General features: G+C 38.4%; 1 protein-coding gene across 1 annotated transcript in view; it reads left to right on the top strand.

Annotated features, from left to right (window-relative positions):
- Nucleotides 1-26,186, top strand: part of LOC139952029 (dystroglycan 1-like) — an 82,771-nt gene that overhangs the window by 1,345 nt on the left and 55,240 nt on the right. Inside the window, exon 2 of the mRNA XM_071950975.1 lies at nt 9,139-9,206. The gene's annotated coding sequence lies outside the window, so the exon portion shown is untranslated. The remainder of the gene's footprint in view (nt 1-9,138; nt 9,207-26,186) is intronic.

Here is a 26,186-nt window from a genome sequence, read left to right as displayed (position 1 = left end):
TTTGGAGACGCTGTCCCTGCCGTGATAGTTGTTGAGGATGAATCTGGCAGCTTGGCGCTGGGTTTTTTCTATTTTGGTGATGTTTTTCTTGGTGTGCGGGTTCCAAACTGTACTACAGTATTCGAGATGTGGACGGACAAGAGAAAGATATGCTTGTTGCCGTAGCTTCCGGGAGCAGCCTCTGAGGTTACGTCTGATGAGTCCAAGCATCCTGTTTGCTTTTGCAGTTATGATGTCTATATGGGATTGCCATGACAGGTTACTTGTAAGAGTTAGGCCAAGATAGGGGTCCTAGAGAATCCTACTATATCACTCAAAACACCATTGAGGAAATAATTTGAAGAAAAAAGACAATAAACTTACCAGATCCCCGAGCGAAAGAGTAAAAAATGGCCCAGGTTGAAAATTCGAATCTGAGGGGGGCGGAGCTTCGGCTATTTGTGCACGTCATGGACTCAGCGCTGCGTGTGGTGCATTCTGTATCCCCCTGCAACTGTGCAGCTGTAGTCTTGTACACGCGGTGAGATGCGGAAATCAGAGAAACAGAGCGCCCGCTTACGTTCGATTATAACAAGCGTATACAGTTTTTTGCCGTGCATATCGGAACGTTGGTTGTGTGTGACCGCGCAGCACCAATGGTCTTGGAACCAAGACTACAGCTGCACAGGGATACACAATGCACCACACACGCAGCACTGAGTCGTTGACCCCGGTGACGTGCACACGGCCGAAGCTCTGTTTTGTTATACCTTGGTAACATTTATATTCCTCTTCTTGAAGTTCTGTTGTTATCAACAAACATTATTACGACGGAGTATTCATTGGTTAATAAGCAGATGAACAAGAAACAATTCCTGACTGTTCCCTCGAACCCTCGGGTGTTTCTTAATCTTACACAGCGCTGGAAATCGACCAACACCCGACACCCGAGCCATGTAACATGCGTTTTTGTTGCACGTCACGTGGTTGGTTCTCGACCAATCAAACTTCACAGTTTGTTACCGAGGTATAACAAACATATTTGAAAACAAATACCAAAACACATCTGCAGATTGAGCTGCCCAATCTTCACAGTGCAATCTGCAAATCCTTAAAATGCGCTCAACACACACTGAAGCAAGGACGCACAAAGTCATGTTCAGGCATGTTCCTGACTCAAATACCCCTTTTTGAATGGCATGTTACCGGAAACAACACTTTTTTTTCCAGGAAGGAAGGGAATCCCTACATGCAGTCCTTCTAGTTCCATTCCTTGAGGAAACCATTCTCCTCTAACACCTCTTTGTCTGCATCCTGTGAGATGTCTACCTCTGTTATACCTTGGAGATTTCTTCAACCATGTCCTTAAAGGTTATACGGTCACTTGTTAGTCTGGCATGCCTTATATTAGAATACAACCTCGGTGTTGTTTGCAGTTATTAGCAGTACCCAAACAATTTAATGCATGAATTCTTTGCAGTTTTTGATAGGCAGCTTTTGTTCGTATTGGCACCTCCTACTATGGCTTGACCAAAACAAGTACTGATTTGATTTGAAATCTAATTTGTCTCTCAAAACAATCACACTTTTTTCTATAATAAAGGTTTTTATTAGGACTATTATTAATTTGAGTGGAACAGTCAATGCTCTATTCTTGGTTTGACAAAAAAATGAACAAACTATTTAAAGGCAGTGGACACTATTGGTAATTGTCAAAGACTAGCCTTCACAGTAGGTGTATCTCAACATATGCGTAAAATAACAAACATGTGAAAATTTGAGCTCAATCGGTCACCGAAGTTGCGAGATAATAATGAAAGAAAAATAACCGTTCTCACACGAAGTTGTGTGTGTTTAGTAGGCCTGGGCAAATTATTGGAATATCCAGTTAATGGCGAATAGGTTTTCCTATTTGTAACCGCGAATGCCTTTTTTTTTCTTAACCGGATATCCGCATAGGGCGCGAATACCTATTCACAAACCGGATAATTCTGTAATTACAACCGAGTAACCGGATATTCTTTAACGAATATCCGCGGACGTCGGGCGACAACTGATATGAATGTTTTGTCTGAATCCTTAAGAAACTTCTATTAAGACAGCATAAAACAGCATATATTAAGTATTTAACTATGCTTACCTCCGTTAAGAGTTAAAACAATGACATTTCTGACGTAATTTGTTCAAAGATTACAAAAGTTTTCCTTCACGTATAGTCAATCACGATCAAAAGAAAAAGCAAATCGCCATCTTTAAATTAGATCCGGTCATTTTTATGAATGAACCGAGTGACACTGTCTAAAACTAATATCAATCCGCCCATAAGATCTCATTCACAAACGAACAGCGCCCTCTAGAGGCAAAAAAAAACTATTCGAATATCCGGTTAATTTCGGATAGTTGGCCAGCGGTATCCGAATAACAAAATTTCACTATTCGCCCAGCACTACATGGTTGATTTCGAGACCTCAAGTTCTAAACTTGAGGTCTCGAAATCAAATTCGTGGAAAATTACTTCTTTCTCGAAAACTGTGGCACTTCAGAGGGAGCCGTTTCTCACAATGATTTATACCATCAACCTCTCCCCATTACTCGTCACCAAGAAAGGTTTTATGCCAATAATTATTTTGAGTAATTACCAAAAGTGCCCACTGCCTTTAAGCTTTGGAAACAGTTAGCTGTTATCACTGATAATTTACTAGAGAAAGGAAAACAAGAACACTACCTCTATTAATAAAGTTCAATGTTATGAACAATAATGTGAATACAATGTACTCATAGTGCTGTTCTATGGGACAGCCCACCCTTAGACTAGCACAATGTGTTGGGTCCTTTCTCTAAGGGATAGCCCACCGTTAGACTAGCCCACCGTTGGGGTCCTTTCTCTACTATGGAATGATCAACCCTTGGACTAGCCCACCGTTGGGGTCCTTTCTCTACTATGGAATGATCAACCCTTGGACTAGCCCATCGTTGGGGTCCTTTCTCTACTATGGAATGATCAACCCTTGGACTAGCCCATCGTTGGGGTCCTTTCTCTACTATGGAATGATCAACCCTTGGACTAGCCCATCGTTGGGGTCCTTTCTCTACTATGGAATGACCAACCCTTGGACTAGCCCACCGTTGGGGTCCTTTCTCTATGGGATAGCCCAACCTAGGTCTAGCCCAAACTCGGACTAGCCCAACCTTGGGATCCTTTCTCTATGGGATAGCCGAACCAAGGAATAGCCCAACCTAGGAGTAGCGCAACCTTGGAATAGCCCAACCTTGGACTAGCCCAACCTTCGACTAGCCCACTGTTGGGTCCTTTCTCTATGGGATAGCCCAACCAAGGTCTAGCCCAACCTTGGTCTAGCCCAACCTTGGACTAGCCCAACCTAGAAGTAGCCCAACCTAAGAGTAGCGCAACCTTGGAATAGCCCAACCTTGGACTAGCCCAACCTTGGACTAGCCCAACCTTCGACTAGCCCACTGTTGGGTCCTTTCTCTATGGGATAGCCCAACCAAGGTCTAGCCCAACCTTGGTCTAGCCCAACCTTGGACTAGCCCAACCTAGGAATAGCCTAACCTTGGAATAGCCCAACCTTGGAATAGCCCAACCTTGGACTAGCCCAACCAAGGTCGAGCCCAACCTTGGTCTAGCCCAACCTTGGACTAGCTCAACCTAGGAATAGCCGAACCAAGGACTAGCCCAACCTTGGACTAGCCCAACCTTGGACTAGCCCAACCTTGGACTAGCCCAACCTAGGACTAGCCCAACCTAGGAATAGACCAACCTTGGAATAGCCGAACCAAGGACTAGTCCCAACCTTGGACTAGCCCAACCTTGGACTAGCCCAACCTAGGACTAGCCCAACCTAGGACTAGCCCAACCTAGGACTAGCCCAACCTTGGACTAGCCCAACCTTGGAATAGCCCAACTTGGATTAGCCCATTGTTAAACTATCCCAACCTTGGAATAACCAACTGTTGGTGTCCTTTCACTACGGAATGGCCCACTCTTAGATTTAAAGACTTTAGTTCAAGAGATTTGGTGGAATTAGAGATTGTGAGATTTTATTATGATTGCAAGGATAAGGCTTGAAAAGGTGGACCTTACATTTCACTGGTGGTAATGTGGTATGAGCCGGAAATTTGTTGAAAGCAGAATGTTTAGAAAGAGTCAATCTTATGAAAATTGCATGATTGGAAAACATTAATTCAGAAAAAACATGGCACATGAGCATACAAATGATGTTAATTTGTTAAAATTCATTTGACATTGGCTAACATTGCAGCTTGTTTTTGTTTGCACTGAAACAGGGACATTTGAGAAAAACATGGGAAATTATTGTGAAAACTTTGTGAAAGGTGTTCTTTGCATTATCAGTATTTGCCTCTGAACATGATCCCTTTTCCAAACCATTGCTTCAGGACGCTAGAGTCTGACTTGGGCATGTAATAAATGGCATGTAATCACAGATTAGTTCTCTATGGTGTTAAATCCAACCAGTTGGACAGCATTGTGGGAACTTTGAAGGTGCTTCCATGTGTAGTGTACACGATTGACTTTTGACAAATAATTCTGACTCAAATCAAAGTCAGTATTTGTCCTTACAAATAGGCACTAAATAACCTCTACCACTCGCTGTGATGCAGAAATGCCTTTGATTTCACTTACTGGACTCAAAAAGAAACTTAGTCACTTGCCTAGAAGTAATTTTTATTTACACGGCAAGGTCAGCAGTTGACAATGCTTTATATGATCAAGGTGAAAAGTAAAAGCTTTACTTTTGCTGGGGATTGTTGGTTTCCACTGGAGTGAAGTAACAGAGTTATTATTGTTAACGTTGAGATAGAAAGTAAAATTATTAAGCTAACTTGTGGAATTGAATCTCATTTGAGCTTTTTCAAGTGAACTCAAAATTCTTAATTAAATGATATTGTTTCTTCTACCGTAATATGAAAATGTGAAGACACATTATATGTATTTCTAGAAGTTTAAATGTGTCCCAGGGTAGGTGTATTTGTACCAGTGGAGCATAGCGACTTGAAACTTTGTTCCAACTGTAACCGAAGAGAAGCTCAAAGCATAGAGAAGGGTGGTCCTTGCTTTATGCTCAAAGAAAGCGTACAGTAAAGGACTAGACAAATTCAACACCTTTAAAAATGCTGATGGACTCTGATGGTGATATGCCTGAGCCCATCCATGTATAAAGATCAACTGTTTTATTTATTTATTTGGCCATAAACATTGAAAGCAGCTTTGAACATCTACTCAGCAGTGTCTTTGTTTGTACCAAGAGTCATTATTATTCATGTTCATCTAAGTCATTAGTCCCTGTTAACCCGGGTCCTAACGCAACAAACGGAGAGAGTTAGCGGGTGATTTCAAACTGAAGATTTGTTTGCTTGTTGAAATTGGAATATTGGCGGCCATCTTGGGAAAAAATAGTAAATAGTAAATAGTAAGACCCTCATCCTCCTCATTTTTGAAAAATCCGGACGATCAACTGGTACTTTTATTTGTTTGGCCTAACACAAAACACAATGTCCACAGATTTACATTAAACTTACACCGTTTACTACCATTATCTTCAAACTGTGTTTGGTGTAAATCTGTGGACATTGTGTTTTTTTGTCCTACAAAAAGTACATAATAGACCCTTAAAGAGGTGTCATCTATAAAACGTAAAATTGTAGACCATTGAAGAGGTGTCATCTATAAAACGTAAAATAATAGACCCTTTAAGAGGTGTCATCTATAAAACGTAAAATAATAGACCATTGAAGATGTGTCATCTATAAAACGTAAAATGTCTGTATTATCTAGAGTCACCATATGTTTAGAAATAAAGGGACAACATTCCTGTTAAATGGAAAGTAGGCCCTACTTTCTTAATCTAAAACTTCCAAAATCTAAAACCATATTAAAGGCCTAGATAATTCACCATGCAATGCAATGCCTCCAAACATTTTCCGTGATTATCATACAGTAGACTTTTATCCACCATGAATTGATTTGTAGATAATGGAGTGCATGTTCACGTTCATGTGATATACCTTACTTGATAACAGACACGTTTTGTCTGGAGGCTAATTTGAAATTTTAGGACTTCAAGAGTAAAGACCCAAATGAGATTCTACACCATAACATTCTGGAAAGGGCTTCAAGATAAATGGACAACATTGAGTTTTGCCTGTATTTAGTTTCGTTTTATTCCTTTTAACATTGAAGAAATGAACATCAAACCAGAGGTTTTACCCCTGCAGATTATCTTCAATGAGGGTACTTCACATAGAGACATTTCTCAGGCGTTTTCAGTGGGGATACTTTTATGTCGGACAGCTACATGAACTTCTACAATTCACTTAAACAATCTTTCAACAGATGCCCATTTCCCAAAGAGCAAGTGCAGATGGATTTCACCAATACCTATAATTACGGAGTACTCTGATAAATGGAGAGGGTGCACTGGCCGGCTCACAATTTGACAACATGAGGGAGGCTCTCATTGCCAATATTAGTGCTTAATATGGAGACATTTCTCAAGCATTTTCGGTGGGCATCAATATCAGGGCTAGATGCATCTGTTGGCAGAGTGCAGGCAGGTTGATCTGTAGGTCACACTTTCAAATCCTGCTGATTTATTTAAACTAAAATTTAATCATTTTTAGCCTTGTGATTTATGACTTGACTTAGAAGTTTATAAAAAAGGCTGGTGAAAGTTTTTTCCAAAGATCTTTATTTACCTTCAAAATTTCTTGAAAGATGTAAACCGACAAACAAATGAAGAGATACTTAAACGACCTTTTGTGTCCAACCCTGTGTATTTGTGATGACTTGTAACACCCTAGAAGGTTGGTGTGACCTCATAATAAAGTATCATGGTCAAATGATTAACAATCTGCACCTACCAGTTTTCTGCTTGTTGAGGATTAGATGCAAATCCTAATCGGATATTAGCTTTCTAAAACAGCATACTATCGGTGTCTGCAAAGTTAGACATTGACTTAAGTTTTGGATCTTTAGGCCTTGTTAAACCTTGCATACTAAATCTGTCCTTAAAAAAAAAAAATGTTACAAAATGGACATGTCCCAATAAGTTTGTAGGAGTGTTTGACCTCAATTGGAGCCCCTGGATCTAGAAAGTTGAACTAGCACAATGAGTTATAAAGTGGTCCCTTTAGAGAGCCCTTGTTTACATGTTAAGCAAAAGCTGCCTTGCCACTTGTTATAAAACAGACCACCTCAGGGTTTATGGATGGCATTCCTCTAAATATAGTCTTTGCTACCTCACTGCCAAACCAGCACTGAGTGAAAGCTCTTGCTGAATTCTGGAGTGAACACTCGGCTGAATTTTGTGTGTTAACATTAACAGGAGAACCGAAAACTAATGACCATCGATTTGGGTGACAGTTGTCTGTCCCAAAGGTTGCATGCGATATCATGACAAAAATTAACACAATCATCGTTTAGAGATATATCGCATGTGAAGGAAGTAAAGGTCGACAAACAAACTCTCACACCAAATGATTTTCTAGATAAACATTACAAAAACCTAAGGCCATAGTTAGGGCATGGAATTTCTTCCTGCATGGTTAGGGTTGACAGGTTTCAGTTTACAGGAGAACTTCCTACGGTAAGGAAGTACAATGTAAGGTTAGAATGGCCAACTGACATTACATATTAAAAGTATAAACATGATCAAACTGCAATTTGCATGGCAGCTTTGCTGTGAATAGAAGGAAAGCCCATCCTGATCCTTCAATGGATAGATTGCACATGACATCATTGACCCACCATCATTGATGAAACGTGCACCCATGAAATGCTATCATTGGCTGAGAGTTGTGCGCAGAGAGGAAAGGGTGCACTTTTTCATTGTTTATCATCAAATATGGCGGTCAAGGGCGCTTTGTGCAATCCATCGTCAAGTCATCTTTTTTCAAAATGGTTGAGAATATTTTTGAATTATTTCCAAAAACTTAAAAGTCAGTACATGTATGCCGTATTTGTCAATGAGTTGATATTATATTATATTATATTCATGGTTTATTTATTAAAACACTGCAATACAGCGGCTAAAAAGCCGAAATGCACAGTTTACAAAAAAGTCATTGAAAAACATTACTATTATATAGAAGAAAAAAAAATATTAATGTATAAACTTAAAAAGAGCACAAAAACAATTTGATAAGATTAGAAAACCAACCATCGCTCACTTAGAAAAACCAATATAATTGTCATTAAAGTTACAGCAATGATTACTAATGAGACTAGGAGTCGCTACATGGCAAAAAATAAAGAAATGGCAAATCACAGTTGGCAAGAACACATTTGGTAATAACAATTAAAAAAAAAAGGCAATTTACATGATAGAAGCTACCCAAGAATTTCTCTGTTGCGTTGCAACATAATATACTTGAGGTATCTTGATGTGTATGAGCCTTGACTGTGTAAGTTTGGACCGAGTAGTTTGGTGATAATTGTTCACCTTGTTTTTGTTTTTAAACTATAAGTGTTGGGGGTTGAGTCCCTTTGTACGTGTATGGACAGGAAGTTGTCATAACTACAGACAATCGTCATTAATTTGAGGAAACTGCTAAACAGAAGCCAAATAATGAGCAGCTATAACTCGGCCAGGATTTGTCCAACTATATCTTGGGAAGTAACTGATTTATGATGAATCAGCAAAAGCTTCTTGCATTGGTCTTCAAGTTTGAAGACCTTTGAGAACCAATGGCAGGGTCTGGGGAAACATTCAATTTACATGTGATCAGTGGAAGTTCATGGTTTGGGAAGCCCAACCTTTATTCTTCTCACAGCTTGATAATAGTGTGGTTCGTTGGACTCGTTGATAGATGCTCCTGTGGGATAATATTATTATTTTGTCTTCAATACTTGGCATATTTTGTAATAGAGATGTTGAGGTAAGATTTAATCAATCCTTAATAGTGTTTGATTCTGGTTTTATTGTGTTTTCATTGCAGCGTATCTCTAGTGTTGCCATGATGCCAGCAAGCAAGTAAATGTGACATAATTTTTGGATTTAATCTTTATATCTCTTTAAAAACATCCCTACAAGAATGGAGACTGTACTTTAAATTGTGTAGTAACTAGTAAGGAAATTGTGTAGTAAGGAAATTGTGTTTCTGATTGACTTCTTTGCTCAGATTTGCTACTGTTGCGGTGTCTGAAAATTCACCTCTGGAGATATTTGTGTCTGCTTTCAAAGTCGAAGGTAAGTTTGTGAAATAATCTTGAAAAGTTGTAGACGAAGCTCTTCAAACCATCATTAAAATAAGCAAAGCATTTTGATTCCGAATATGAAGAAGTCAGACTCCATGATCCTTTAGAACAAGCCTAACTTAACGGCATGAAAGGTTTGTACAAATTGTAAACTTGAAATTTTCTAAGGTTGTTCCTTTCCAATAATTACCCATCGCTTAAGTTTCAATCTCATTTCAATCTTGCCACCTGAATGTGTTTACAGACACTCAACATGGGCTTAATGGCTGTATCATGAAACTGTCTCAACTGCATTTTATATGATGTTTTTTTATGGACTCTGAATCCTATGAGAAGGGAATTTTGCATAATTCTAGCCTATGCTGATTTGGTTAGTTGAAACATTATCCAAGTTTTATATTCCGTTAAGCTATAGGATGTGTACATAGTCAAGTCTGATTTCCCTAGCGATGGAGCTTGACATTTGCATAGCAACAAGATCCTACTGCGCTGCCCCTCATGTTTGCAAAACACTTTGTTTCTTGCGGGTTATCTGTTAATTAGGGACAGGCAAAGATAGTGAGTTGATAATAGGCTGCTGTTAAGTATGCCACTGTTATAGAAAACACTCATTAATCTTGATTACTTTGGGCTTAATTAGGATTTGTGCAAACTTTGAATTGTTTTATGGGTGAGTGGATGGCTGCATGCATCAGCACAAAGCCAATGTTGATTCACAAATTGGCAATGAATAATCCGCATTCAGTTACTTGTGTTCAACTCTTGCGAAACATTCACTGCCAAAAAAAAGGCCTGTGACATCAAAATTCACTTCGCATTCGCAGGAAGTATGAATCGGGCTTTACTGTTCTTGTGTTCTTGGACTTAACTTCAACATGTTATAGTGTTACGTAGGTAGGGCCTATAATGTTATGTAGGGCCTATAATGTAGGAACTCGAGACTTCTGAGGGTGTAGCATTCATTAACTTGTTGAGGTACATGTGCTAGCATGGAGGCAGACTCCATTTTGAGTTTGTACCTGGAGCTACATTTATGGCAGATTGTGACCCCAAAAGTAACTACTAGATCAAGGGATAGTAATCACAAATCTGGCGACAACCTACATGTTTACAGTATCATTTTAAGCACAATATTTGTGCCCTGTACCCACTGTAGTGTTTAGTTTGGTGAGGTTTGCAGTTGGTCGGGCTCTCTTCTTCTCGTTTCGGTCCTTAATTGTGAATCAAGTTCATTTCACTTTCCAGGGTTCAGAGGGTGCTTCTTTGCAGTTCTTTGACCATGACCATGACCATGGGGGACACAAAGTCTGCAAGTTGTCACGCACATGAAAAACACTTAATGTTTTCAATGAGCCCATGCATAAACATACATGATATGATATTAATTACTTTTGCATATTAGCCTGAAATGCATGTGAATGGCTCAGTAGTCTGGTTTACAACAACCCTGGACTTCATATCATAGTATCTTAAAGGAAGGGTACCTTTTGGTAATCATTCCAAAAACTAATGACCATGAAAACTTACTTGGTAAGAAGCACTGCAGCTGTTGAAAAATGAAGATACCACATAAAAATGGACCTCATGTGAAGCTTAGGGATTCAGCCTGTTTGCTGCCACACCTAAATCATCAATAAAGCATGACAAACCTTTTCTTAAAGTCGTACTCTATGCAATGACCCAAAAAGCTTAGATTTCAAGAAAAAAGAGCTGATTGTTTGCACAGGTTTAACTTGTGGCATTTAGAGCATGGATCCCAGCAGAATACCAACTAGTGGGAGTGCCATAGAGGTCATAATCCTGATGGCTGAACTCTAGATTTACACTGATCTGGGAAAACACTTATATTGGTGTTAGGTGTCACTCTATCCTCCTACACCTTTGAAAACAGTTTGTTTTTCCTGTATTATTTGAAACTTGATCGAAATCAACTCTGCAAGGTTTGTTCTTTGTTGGTCTTGCTGCAAGGTTTGTTCTTTGTTGGTCTTGCTGCAAGGTTTGTTCTTTGTTGGTCTTGCTGCAAGGTTTGTTCTTTGTTGGTCTTGCTGCAAGGTTTGTTCTTTGTTGGTCTTGCTGCAAGGTTTGTTCTTTGTTGGTCTTGCTGCAAGGTTTGTTCTTTGTTGGTCTTGCTGCAAGGTTTGTTTGTTGGTCTTGCTGTAAGGTTTGTTCTTTGTTGGTCTTGCTGCAAGGTTTCTTTGTTGGTCTTGCTGCAAGGTTTGTTCTTTGTTGGTCTTGCTGCAAGGTTTGTTCTTTGTTGGTCTTGCTGCAAGGTTTGTTCTTTGTTGGTCTTGCTGCAAGGTTTGTTCTTTGTTGGTCTTGCTGCAAGGTTTGTTCTTTGTTGGTCTTGCTGCAAGGTTTGTTCTTTGTTGGTCTTGCTGCAAGGTTTGTTCTTTGTTGGTCTTGCTGCAAGGTTTGTTCTTTGTTGGTCTTGCTGCAAGGTTTGTTCTTTGTTGGTCTTGCTGCAAGGTTTGTTCTTTGTTGGTCTTGCTGCAAGGTTTGTTCTTTGTTGGTCTTGCTGCAAGGTTTGTTCTTTGTTGGTCTTGCTGCAAGGTTTGTTCTTTGTTGGTCTTGCTGCAAGGTTAGTTCTTTGTTGGTCTTGCTGCAAGGTTAGTTCTTTGTTGGTCTTGCTGCAAGGTTTGTTCTTTGTTGGTCTTGCTGCAAGGTTTGTTCTTTGTTGATCTTGCTGCAAGGTTTGTTCTTTGTTGGTCTTGCTGCAAGGTTTGTTCTTTGTTGGTCTTGCTGCAAGGTTAGTTCTTTGTTGGTCTTGCTGCAAGGTTTGTTCTTTGTTGGTCTTGCTGCAAGGTTTGTTCTTTGTTGGTCTTGCTGCAAGGTTTGTTCTTTGTTGGTCTTGCTGCAAGGTTTGTTCTTTGTTGGTCTTGCTGCAAGGTTTGTTCTTTGTTGGTCTTGCTGCAAGGTTTGTTCTTTGTTGATCTTGCTGCAAGGTTTGTTCTTTGTTGGTCTTGCTGCAAGGTTTGTTCTTTGTTGGTCTTGCTGCAAGGTTTGTTCTTTGTTGATCTTGCTGCAAGGTTTGTTCTTTGTTGGTCTTGCTGCAAGGTTAGTTCTTTGTTGGTCTTGCTGCAAGGTTAGTTCTTTGTTGGTCTTGCTGCAAGGTTTGTTCTTTGTTGGTCTTGCTGCAAGGTTTGTTCTTTGTTGATCTTGCTGCAAGGTTTGTTCTTTGTTGGTCTTGCTGCAATGTCTGTCTTTGTTGATCTTGCTGCAAGGTTTGTTCTTTGTTGGTCTTGCTGCAAGGTTTGTTCTTTGTTGGTCTTGCTGCAAGGTTTGTTCTTTGTTGGTCTTGCTGCAAGGTTTGTTCTTTGTTGGTCTTGCTGCAAGGTTAGTTCTTTGTTGGTCTTGCTGCAAGGTTTGTTCTTTGTTGGTCTTGCTGCAAGGTTAGTTCTTTGTTGGTCTTGCTGCAAGGTTTGTTCTTTGTTGGTCTTGCTGCAAGGTTTGTTCTTTGTTGGTCTTGCTGCAAGGTTTGTTCTTTGTTGGTCTTGCTGCAAGGTTTGTTCTTTGTTGGTCTTGTTTACTTTTACTTTTCGGACACCCTTTTCTCTGGTTGTCTGTGTGGTTATAATTAAAGTTATCACACAAGCGCGAGTGGATTACGGAAAAACTATAGCGCTTCTGCGTCCCATATCCAACGAGGCCGAAGGCTGAGTTGGATATGGGACGCAGACGCGCTATATTTTCCGTATTTCCACGAGCGCGCGTGTGATAACGTATTTATCTTCAAGCAAACTTGGCGCGTGACATAGAACACACAAGACGCATGGTAGTGATATTAGCCGTGCAATATAGGTTTTTATCACCACTCCTTTCTGCCATTCTGATTGGAGGATTAGCGCGTACTTGAAGATAATGGCATTTATGTCAACTGGCCATGCTGGATGTCATGTCAGTTTCTCTGGTTGTCTGTGTGGTTTTAGTGGCATTTATGTCAACTGGCCATGCTGGATGTCATGTCAGTTTCTCTGGTTGTCTGTGTGGTTATAGTGGCATTTATGGCAACTGGCCACGCTGGATGTCATGTCAGTTTCTCTGGTTGTCTGTGTGGTTTTAGTGGCATTTATGTCAACTGGCCATGCTGGATGTCATGTCAGTTTCTCTGGTTGTCTGTGTGGTTATAGTGGCATTTATGTCAACTGGCCATGCTGGATGTCATGTCAGTTTCTCTGGTTGTCTGTGTGGTTATAGTGGCATTTATGTCAACTGGCCATGCTGGATGTCATGTCAGTTTCTCTGGTTGTCTGTGTGGTTATAGTGGCATTTATGTCAACTGGCCATGCTGGATGTCATGTCAGTTTCTCTGGTTGTCTGTGTGGTTATAGTGGCATTTATGTCAACTGGCCATGCTGGATGTCATGTCAGTTATCATGTTGACAAATAATACAATTGCTATCTTCCATGTGGTTAGGCTGAGTTGCCTTTAGTTCTAGCATCCTTTCTCTATGGTTCTAGGGTAGAGGTGGTCTTTCATTCACAATGTCTTTGAGAATCGCAATCACAAGAGACAATCATAATTTAAGGTAGATCGTATTTTTATATCAAGCACATTTGAACATGCTTTATGGAATTTATGCTTTATAAAAGAATCATTTTGTGTATAAATTCATCATTATTATTGCCAAAGAAAACCAGTAAATAAAACCTTACTTTGAACATCGGTTTTCCTTTTCTTTTTCAAGAACCCCCCCCCCCATTATTTTGGTTGGTTTGGCAACCCCTTTAGACTGCAGGAGGGGTAAGAACATGTACCACTGTGTTGTGTATGTAATGTTGCTGAGCAACATCTATGATAATAGCCAATTGTTAAGTTTGACCATAGAGAAAGGTTTTATACATTCTTTATTTGAAGATTCAATACTAGAGTTAATTACTTTGACAGTTGATTTTGTTGTGCTGTCATTTCTTCTTTACACATTCTGGATCCAACTGCTCTTACTTTCTCTGCATGCCCTTAGGGTCAATGATGACGCACCAGTCATCCTTGTGTTTGATAAAAAACATACAAAGATGTCTACCCTGCTTTGTAATGTCTCTCATGAAAGTAGGTTTATTAGTTGTTACAGCGTCTAATCTTGTCTTACAATGGCCTTCCATGTGGGTGGATAGTGGAAGTTCTGTTTTGAAAACAAACAAATAAGACCAGTCAGGATTACAGCGATGACTATTATTTGCATCTTGTACTTATAACAGACAATTTAATTCCTACATGTAAATTTGAAGACAAAGTAATTTGCTGGATATGATTGGGTTAATTTATGTACATAGAGTCTGCTGGTCTGATACTTCTACCTCCATGGTTCTAGTGTTAAAGGCTACAAGACATGTACATGTAGCTACATTTATGAAACACAGCCAGCAATGAAGCTAAGCTTTCCCTTGAATGGTCTTTCAATAACAAAATGTGTATATTATGCAAATTTTGTGACAATATTTGTTTCTTCTTGGCTGCATTTGGAGGGACAAATTTGTCTATATCTTGATAGTGATCTAAAGGCGACAAATGCGCTTCTTGTCTGCTGCGTTGTTGCCCGTTGCTGTGTGTTCCATCACTCGTCATGTCGTCTGTCTCGTTGTGCCGATTCCCGCCGATTCCCATGTTGTTGCATCGTGTCATTGCGTTGTGCCATCGCATCGGACATTGTCCATCACGTCTGTTTGTTACGCTACATGTAGGTCTTATTCTTAGATATATTTTTGTTTTAATCAACACGACATGATTTGACATGATGGACAATAGCCGGATGCAACATCAGGGGCGTGGATCACTACTGAAAAGTGGGGGGGGGGGGGGGACGGGCGAGCAAGTTTTAAAAATACCTTACATTATTTTCACCCATACCATTACCTTTACGTTTAGATTCTGTGTTACCCGTCTTCCCTATTTTTTGTTTGACAAGGAGGCGAGTTACAGGGGGTGATAATTAACAATAACATCATCCGATGGAGTTTGGGAACTTGTTTCCCTTATGTAAAACCAAGATTCTATCAATTCAAACATCGTATGCACAGTCTTTTTTAATTGTAACAACATCGCGAAAAGTTATTGGGTAAAATTTCGAGAATTCTTTATGTTTTTGTTTCCTTTCTTTTTCTTTTATATTAAGATATTTTACCTTCAAATTAACTACATTTTTTTACTGCGTGTATCAGCTGACCTGAGCTGAAATTCCCGTCCGGCGCAATGGCCCAATGCAACCCCTCTCTTTCACACCATTTTAAAACATTTTGATATATAGGACCTTTGTATTTGCTATAGCTGTCTTTATTTAATATGTTTACATGTATATACTGTTTTTGTGAACATTATTGTCTTTGAATCTTTGCCGAATAAATAGTATTAATAATAATAATAATAATAATAATAATAATAATAATAATAATAATAATAATAATAATAATAATGATCTTTAGAAGAGCTGACCGCGCAGTATGTTGTTCTTCTCGAAGTTTGTAGTCGAGTTTTGCACATTGATATCAGGTTGGATTCTTAAATTTAAGATTTTCAGAAGCAAGGTTGTGATTGGACACTCATGTTGTCTAAATTTATCTGTGCTCTTCTTCTTACGAAATCCCTTTGACACAAAAGCCTCATCTGAACAGTGGGCAAGCCGAGTAAGACTTTGCGGAGTAGCACTAGTGGTTGGTTGATATCCATTTTGCTTCTTTGACAGCTGAGCCCAAACTGCTCGGAGCTGCTCCTATGGATTTTACTGAACTTTGTGCCTTGTGTGATTGTAAAATAAAGGTAAAACATTTTGCACGCGCGTGCACACACAAACTTCCGAATGCATATTTTCTAATGACAGTCAATCAAAAAGTGGGGGGGGGGGGACATCTGATATGCTGTCCCCCCAGTCTGAAAAGTGGGGGGACAGGTGTGTACATACCAGATATTACACGTAGATATTAATTCAGACACGTGGTTTCGGGTTAATAATATTATTTATTTACTTTTACCTCACTTTGGTGAAATTATGTAATCAATAGGTTACTTTGTTTCTGATCTAACCTTTGACCTGGGTGCAACATTTTCGAGAAAAAATGTGAAGAGTTCTGTCGTTATCATATAAAACACATTGATGAGTGTTTGTACACAAACACATGGGAAAAGTGTTTTTTTTGCAATAACAAAAAATGCTCAACCCTGCCAGCTGGGCATGCATTGGAAAATCGCATACTAGACACCTTGAAGAACATATTTCTGCAAAAAAGTCTTAGTTGTACTCAATGTCACACTTTACCTAAATTTTGGGGTTTTGCTCCTGGACTAGTAGGATATTGGTTTTATTTGGTTTCTATTTTGGTTTTGGGATTGATTATGATTAAATAGGATACCCCCTTCTATTTGTGCATTCTTTCATGGTGGGTAATCCTTTGACTGTATTCTCAACTGCAATTATAACTCATATTTAGTAACTCAGGAGTGTGACCTGAAGTTTATAGCAGCTGACAGGTGGAAAGAGCAATAGGATCAGTGGATTTATGAATGGAACAGACAGATTATTGAAAAACTATAGGCTTGATTAGGGAGACTAGTTGTCTTTCTCACTTTGAACTAGTTTCTGTTTCCAAATGATTTGCGGTAACCTCTGTGAACAGTTACTCACAAACACAAGAACTTTGTCAACATTGTTATGATTACATGTACATATACAGAGAGTACCAAGGGGGGGGGGGGGCAGGGGCGGGGGCTATGCATCTCTCTGCACTGTAGGAATTTATCACCTTACAACAACCCTAATGTAGTGAGTTGTTTTAATAAATAATGGTGTCAACAAAATGAAACCTTTGGTGGTAAATGTGTGTATAAAATGACCTTGCTCTGTACTGGATCATTGGTAGCTGAGAGTCCCACCACATTGCATACACTTTGGTTTGAGCTCATTTCTACAAACTGAGTAGCACAAAAGATACAGTTATCACAAAAGCTTAATTTCTGGGTACAATGCAAACTTCATGAAAGAAAATCAATAAAGAAGTATAGGGATTAGTGCTACAAAATCCAAGGGATTAACTGCGATTTTGGTTTCTTTGAGGGCCAACAAGGCTGAGTGAAAGCGAGGTGTATTTTGACAATATTGCCCGGGGGAATCAGTTTTTATATTGAGGTGATTGATATTTGAAGCAAGCTGTGTTGCTTTTATGCACTGATTGTAAGGGCGTTGTTCTATAGCTTTGTTGGAGGATTTTGAACACTAAAGTTGACCTACATGCAAGATAATCAATTCTACGGTTTCTTATTGAGGTCTGTATACATAATGCACATTTCCATTCTGCTTCACATATACAGTAATTATTCCAGAATCCTCTAAAGTGTTTTTTTTCACACTGAGTCTGCAGCTTTAAACTCTTTGAGCTATTCTCACATTTTAACCCAGTTCTAAGGAAAATAAAACCCCAAGCATGCTCCTGGGTAATTTTAACCTAACTGTCAAGCAATGATAATTTTATACCTCTAGATAAATATAAGTGACTACAGAATGGGTCTGTAGTGCCTGTTGATGGTGTGGATAATATTGACATGCCCCATTGTGTTTAGCAGAGCGTGGGCAGATTACATGTAAATTCATTTCTATCCTAGTTCAACCATTTAACCTGTGAACATTTCATCAAATTCATATGGTTCAGTTTTGGGAAAACTTTAAAGTCACCTGGAAATGTAATTGTTTTTTCTTTAAACAATAGAGTATGCTTCTGAACAATAATATAATTTTTTTAGTAATTGTTTTTAACGATTTATATGTAAACAAAATAAAAGTTGTGTGGGGGTGACTTCGCATACCCCTTTTGTGACGTCAATCGAGGCAGACTTTGCCTCGATCGAACATCGAACACACGTACGTGCAAGTACCTTCAAGTCCTAGTCGTGAGTTTGTATTTTCAAAAAAGTGTTTTTTCTTGAATTTTGCTGGCAATGTCGACCAGGTGTATTGCTGCTGGATGCAGCAAAACAATTAAAGATGGGGTCAGTTTGCAAGTCTTTTCCAGCGCTGTGCAGCAAACACTTCAAGCCGTCGTGCTTGAGTACACTACACATTTTGACGTGAAAAGAAAAGTTATTTTCTAAAACATGACAGCATCCCAACAATTTTTCCAGCTAGTGGGGAAGTCGAAGAAGGTACCAGAAAGACGTAACGAACCTGTAAAGGAGCATTTGCCTAACGTGAAAAAAAGCAGGTATTGCTTCAACTTTGAGGCCATGTTTTTAGCTTGCATGTGCCAAGCGTCGCTATCATGTGTTGGCACTGCATGCGATTCATCGCGCCTCAATTGACGTGACGAACAGCGCCCTCTCGGGTCGGGCTTATTTTCAAATTTGTAAAAAACATGGAAACTAGTTTTTTGAAACCAATAGTTAATTGTTTATTCATATTCCACTCATCAAAACACATCTTTTAGTGACAAAAGCTTTATTATGACAAAATACCACTTCCAGGTGACTATAATTAAATCTGCTTACTGTTTTATCAGGGATAGAATGCACATTCATTTTTCCATAACTATTTCAAAAACACAGCCTTTGTATTTGAATATTTACATTTGATAGGCCTATAGGTTTGGATGTTGTTTGGAAGATCTGTCATTGCCTGACCCCAGCATAAAATAAGCCTGTAGGAAAACAAACTTGAACCAAACAAACACATTCTGATATCCTCTTGAACTGACAGCAGTTTGTTGTTAAGGAATTGAAAGAGAAGGTCGTTTTACGGATTCATCATGAAGATACCTCTACATACGTAGCTGGGAGTCAAATTGAATTAAGAAGCTACATATCAGATTCATACATTCTTATGGATCAAAGTTAAAGCTGCAAACTCTCCCTGATTCTGCAAAAAGTTAAACCAATCTTTCAATGTTCCGATGAACAAACTTGAACATCTCCATGATTAATATAGAAACTTGTTCCCTACTTTGTGAAAAGTTCTAAATATCTCCCTGGTTGTTGGACAACATTTCCCTGATTGCAAGATGTAAATGTTGGTAGCTTTGCTTATTTAACTGAAAGGGGTCATTGATCTGACATGTAAACAATCAGACTTGAAGGTTTCCTTGGTGGTAAGACAATAAACATGAATGTGGATATTACACTTAGTTTTGAACATAGGCTCACAACTGTTCAGTGTTGACACAAGTACCAGTCATCATGTTAGAAAAATAGGTTTGCCGATTAACCCTCAAATAAAAACAAATTATGCAAATATCCCTTATATCAAATACTGCTGATAACTTTCATAGCTTTTGAAACTTTAAGAACGATATGATGAAAAAACCAAAAAATTATTAAAACAAATTAACAATTTACCAGATTTGACCTTAAGTGAGGGATTTTGTTTAGTCTCCTAATATCCAGTTCATGTGCAAACCATAAATATTGAGCTGTACTTGACTCATGTACAGTATGCAGGTCTAGTACCAGAAGCAGTGAAACATCACTTCTTAATCAACAATTTCCCACTCAACTCATTAGTAATAATTCTCACAATAGATTCATCCTTTCCTGACCACCATGACTGTGTATAAATACATCTTTAGTGTTGTTAGTTGTCCTTGGTAATGTTGCCCGATGGGTCTGTGACTCACTCTTTTTCTTTTTAAGTAAAGCACAACAACATCAACAACAGCAACAACAACAACAACCTACTTTTGTAGCCACTTGGAACAACTCAAACCTATCACTATTTTTGACTTGGCTTTTGTTGTCTTCAATTTGTTTTAAAGTCTTAAAGCCATTGGACAGTTTCGGTAACAGTGTTGTCCAAAGGCCCACACTTCGTGTATCACAACTTATATAAAATAACAACAGGCTGTGAAAATTTAGGCTTAATTCATCGGATTTGGGAGAAAATAATGGAAAACCCACCCTTGTTTCTGCACGTTTCGCCATGTCATGGCATGTGTTTAAAATAATTCCGTAATTCTCGATATCGAAAATTGATAGTTGTTTTAATATTTTCTCAAAAAGTAAAGCATTTCATGGAATAATATGTCAAGAGAAGAGTTTCACCATTACCTTCTGTAAACTCTGTAAGTTATTTGTAAATCTGTGAACTTTTTTGTTCTGTTCCAAAAGTGTACAATGGCTTTAATGCAAGGTAGACTTGTAACAAGGTCTAGAACTAGGCCCAATTTCATGGGTCTTACTGCACAGCACAATTGTGCTCATACAAGCTACACTGTATTACAGTACTATTCTTATCTTACAGGGTCGGGCAAAATTTCTGACCTGATTGCTTTTGTAATAACATCCTTTTTTTCTTTAATGATTTGTGCAAAATAAAAACACACTATAATATTTCTGACATGGTCATAGTCATACACAGTGTACAAAAGTGAAATTCTTCTAGAACACTGAGAGTGCCTACTTTATCAAAAGCGAAAACGTTCACTGTGCCATAAGGAGCTAAAATAGTGTTACAAAGTGATGTTTTCACCCTTTGATATGTTTTAATTTTTCAGGCAATTGTACTTGTGTAGGCCTATTTCCCGCCAGGACCTAAAGGAGTCTTAGTGGAATCAAAATAATTGAATCCAAGGTATTTTGCCTCCAGTAAGTGAAAACCATGAAAATCATTTGAAACAGTAACTGTAGATTAAATCTGAATTCTTGCCTTCTTGCATTCTACTCACAGCCTAGTGGTTAGTAGAACCTCCTCTATTTAGGGAGAAAGGGTTTACAAATCTATTGGTTACCAAACTTCCTCAGGGGTCCATTTTGGTCCATTGAGTACGAATGACATTGGTTCTTGTGTGATCTCCATTTGGTAAATTGGCATGAAACTCTACACTGGAAGTTAAATGACCTTTCAAACACCCTTTAGGTGCAGGGATTTGGTGTGTGGTCCTCTTAAAGTTCCTGTTGCTATGGTAACCACTTTCATTGGCCCTCTGGTAGAGTGACCATGCAGTTCATGGGAGTGTAGAGTGGGTATATTGGTTGGCACTGCATGGCTAGTATTGCTTATATGGATAGATTGCAAGTTGAACTTCCTGGAGTTCATCAACTTGTAGCTAGAGCAATTTGCAGTTTCCAAATCAAACTCTGAGAAGGAATCTCAGCGTCAGTGAAGTGTGCAGCTGTTGCCTTCAAGCCTTTTATGGGGAGTGTGTTATATTAAAAGTTGGATTCCTGCCAAGCTTACACTAATAAAAGATACATCAATGCAGAACTGGATAACAAATTCGTACAATTACACAAATTAATTAATGCGCAAATTGACAAATAAATCGGATAATGATTAACATTCGTCATTATCATGATGAAAGAAAGTAAGTACAAAATGTTCAATGTTGGTTAGACTAATGTTTTGCCACTTCAGAATGTAAATGAGTTTAGCATTTGCAGTAGGACCCAGTTCCTGTATGTCTATATAGTTTTAAACACATCGTTAAAAACATCTCCCAAGTTCAAACCTAGCACCAAAACAACTTGGTTTTTATTTAAACACGCTCTACCCCCAATTCCAATGAGTTATGACTCATCTAGCTGTCATGGCTTTATCAAGTCTATCTAGTACAACACGTATTATAATACCAAGAATAGTGGTTGACCCTCAACGCAATATAAATTGCAATCATGTTTGTTTTGACAATAGATTTGAACAACATAAGAGTCTGTGTTGTTTCCTGTTTGCCACCCCCCATCCCATGACCATAGTGGGGTCAGGGGTTGTCTTTTGATCAGACATTGTTGATCTATGGTTGGGAATTCAGGTGTTGAACTTGGGGTGCTTTGTAGGGTCTGTGGTTGCATGTTGTGGTTAATAGCGCACCTTTCTGTAAATAATGTTATTTATAAGGATTACATATGAGTGCAGAAGTATTTAGACCACTTCATATCCTTGAGTATGAATGGCTTAAACCACCCTTTTTTTTCTTCAAGAAATATACTTTCAGCCCTGATTATCATGTTTTCAATTTTCTCTTCTTAAGATGGTTATTTTTATTTGATTATAATATTAGCAGGATGCCTGAACCTATCAGCCCATGGCTAGTTTTACCAAATTAAGCAGGGTATCAATGGTTTACCCCTACCTGTACCCCCTATCCATGGCCAACATTTATTGACACAGATGGAGTACATGTATGTACAGACAGAGTGAAGGGGATTGCCCACTATTACTAACAACCTCCTCCCCCACTGGGATTGGCACCATTCTTATGCAGTCATGCTTACTTTCATTTTCTCAAACAATACTGTCTTTATACTGTCTCACCAGGATGAGCAGAAGTAAAGGATAAGAGGAATGGCGTCTTAGATGTGTCAGGATACCGCTATTGTAGAGGATTTACTCCATAATGCTCTGACCCCGCTTCTTTTAGACATCAAAGAAACATTTAAGAAGTGTTGCAGGTTTTTGTGACACTTTACCTGATTGACAAAGGTCCAAGGAAGTCCCAAGTGATTACCTTCATGTGATCACTACACTAAGAAATGGATAAGAATATGAAGAAAGCTGTCTGGTGAGATAGAGGTTTGTGTTTGGTTGTTAGTGTGGTTTGTTATTAGAACTGGTCATGCCTATTATGAATTACTGACAAAGCAGAAAGATAGTCCTTTCAAATCAAATGTAGCATTATCCCTGAAGTTACTGTTATGTTATAACTATGTCTGCATCTTCGCTTACACATTCATCACAAGTATACATGTAAGAAGAATGACTCATGAAATATTTAGGCTAATTTAATGATTTAGACTAAGCCTGCCATTAATTAAAATTGTTTGAGTTTATAAAACATTTGTTAACAATAAATGGTTGTGTAGTAAGATTCCCTGAGGACCTACCTCATGCACTCATCAGCATTTATTTTTTTGTTTCAGCCTGTCTTCCTTTTGTCATTCTTTTGGAAAGTTGATTATCTTGACAACTAAGTTTTTAAAATGCTGTTTTATAAAAGCAGATCATTTTTTACTGTACTACTTGAGTTAATAGGACAAACAGTTTCTTGCCAAGTATGAACACATTTTCAAACCACAACAAGGACCAAGCTATGCTTGTGCTTCCTTCATGACGACAGCTTAGCAGAATCTTAATTTCTGCTTATCCAAAGCTCACCACATCAGCTTTAAGCTACTGCCTCTGTTTGCTCAACACCAAATGGGCTGGTATCTCCAAACCAAGATCCCAATGCCCCACATAGCACACCCATTCTATTCAAGGCCACTTGACACTATTGTGTAAGAGCTTAGCTGAGATTTGGTTTATTCTAAAATCCTTACAGAAGGTTACTATTATCTGGATATTTACATTTTGTGCTAAGAATTAAAGTCACTTCAAGTGCCACTTTACATGCACTGCCAACCTCAGCGTAATGGAGTCATAGACTTTTACCATAGATCCTTACTCTTCGTGGGGTTGGTCATGTTTAAAAAATGGAAACCTCCCTTTTACAAACTTTGAGTAAAGAAAGCTTTTTAATAGTTAGCTCGCTTGTTGTACTTGCCTTTAAGTTAGCCTTTAAAGGCAGTGGACACTATTGGTAGTTACTCAAAATAATAATTAGCATTAAATCTTACTTGGTAACGACATGGAGGAATAATCTAATTATTCCTCCATGGTAACGAGTAATGTGGAGCTGTTGATAGTATAAAACATTGCAAGAAACGGCTCCCTCTGAAGAGATGTAGTTTTCGAGAAAGAAGTAATTTTCCACGAATTGATTTCAAGACCTCAGATTTAGAATTTGAGGTCTCGAAATCAAGCATCTGAAAGCATCCATCTTTGTGTGACAAGGGTATTGTTTATTTCGTTCATATCTCGCAACTTTGACGACCAATTGAGCTAAAATTTTCACAGGTTTGTTATTTAATGCATGTTGGGACCCACCAAGTGAGAAGACTGGTCTTTGACATTTACCAATAGTGTCCAGTGTCTTTAAGTTAGCACTGGGCAAGTCAATAATAAGTAACCTGTGTTTTTGATTTGAGGGTCATACATGAAGAAAAAAAAACACCAAAATAAAAAGGGCTTGTCCAAATATTACAGCTTTGCTAGTCCATTGTATGGCTGACTAGCCCCTGGGTGAGGTGAGTCCTCTTGTCTGTAAACTTGATATAAAGTACAAACTGAAGTATTTGTGTCCTAAATACTGCTGTATACGAGGAAATGATCACTCTGTTTTATTTCATCTGTAGTGCACAGGATTGCTGACAAAACATTCAGTATTATTGGGAGTTTGTTTGAAACTGTGCTAACTAACATGCATTTCGATGTACAAAAAAATATATGTAATTCATGGGATGTTCATAGTGGTTTAATGTTGATGTGTAGTAAAAAGTAGAGATTTATAGCAAGAAATGATACAGGATATAGCACAGTAGCATGGTTTGTTTCATTCAACAAAATTATGATTAGGTGTTTATAAGCTGTAACAATTCTTGCACAAATGCTTTATGAGGATTTGTTAAACAATTTGTTAATTTTGACCAGGAACTGATATAATGCACATTTGCTCTAGCTATTTAATTACGTCTTTCCAAATGGGTAGTTGTTTGGATAGAATACAATGTAGGAGCGAGTGAATCATACATTTGATGGAAAAGGAATGAATCATACATTAAGCTACATGTACATGTAATATACAAAAGCAGATTATTAGAGGTTGGGCAGAATCAATAACTTTTCAGACTAAGATTGAAATGAGATAAAAGTAAATATTTATGATAAAATGGAGTGCAGATTATTACTGAGGTGGAACTGTACCAATAAGTACATAGAGATAAACAAAGGTTGGATGATAATGGTGCTAGGTTAACATATTCAGCAGATTAAAAGGTGTTGGGTATGAAAGTCATGTGGTGGTCATATTTGTTTTATAAAATGTTAACTTATATGTGAGAATGTGTATAAAGCAGTTTAAAATTATTTTCAACCAATAAGCTGCTATTAATTAGTTGAACTAATTTATAGCAGTTTATTGGTTGCAAATAATTTCAAATCAATAGACATGACATGGGTAGAGTGTCTCTTGCATTTATCTATCCTTCCTATAATCAACCAATACGAGTGCATTTATGTGTAGGTGAATGCCAAAATGTGCGCAATCCTCCAAACTCACTGGTCGATTTTGAAGGATTCAGAATAATGTATTCTGAATCCTTGACCAGTGAGTTTGGATGATTGCGCACATTTTGGCATTCACCTACACATAATTGCACTCGTATTGGTTGATTATAGGAAGGATAGATGGAAGCAAGAGACACTCTACCCATGTCAAGTCTATTGAGTTGATAGATTTGGGTACAGTGTACCTATAGTTGCCAACCTAAATAGTTAAGTTCAGAGGCCTGCTTTCAGAAGGGAGTGTTGGGGGGAGGGCTGCATTGTATTAGTGCCTGCCATGTTGGGAAAAAACCTCTTTATTGTTGTTTGTAAGAATTAACTGAAGCAAGCTATTACTGGCCCAGGGCTTTTTAAGTGAAGAAAGCTATCCTGTCAACCCATGAGTAGATCAATTCAATCATGTTCTATTGTGGATAGCCTTAACCCACCCACCACAAAATTATTATAGCAGAGAAGAATGAGTGTATTGAGGCAACAGTGTGAAATGTGAATTGTGAACTTGTCTTTGAAATTCAACGTCAACTTTTCATGGTTTTGAATACACAGAGTAGGTTGTTTTATTTATAGACAAACAGCTGATCTGCCGACTGCGTTCTCCCCGCACTTTAAATGTCATAGAAAGTTGAGAAACACTGTAGGCCATATGAGCAATACATTTAGGTGTTTAGCAATTTTCTGATTGTGTCCAATTTGAAAGTTGCATGCTGCATGTGATTGTGTAGACCAACGTTGTGTGTTTTTCCAAACTCTTTTGGGAGTCAATTTGTTTGAGTTCAATACAATTCAAGCCAGGAGTGGTTTTCCTTACTGTGCATCAAACACACTGAACAATAGATTCTCCTCCAGGAAAGTCTGCTGCCACCTAGAGTCTAAAATAAAATAAACACCAAAGACAATAATACCCC

This window comes from Asterias amurensis, chromosome 2 (genome assembly GCF_032118995.1).
Source record: "Asterias amurensis chromosome 2, ASM3211899v1".
Taxonomy (NCBI): domain Eukaryota; kingdom Metazoa; phylum Echinodermata; class Asteroidea; order Forcipulatida; family Asteriidae; genus Asterias; species Asterias amurensis.
The sequence above is the reverse complement of the archived record's forward strand: the minus strand, read 5'-3'. Positions and strand labels throughout refer to the sequence as shown.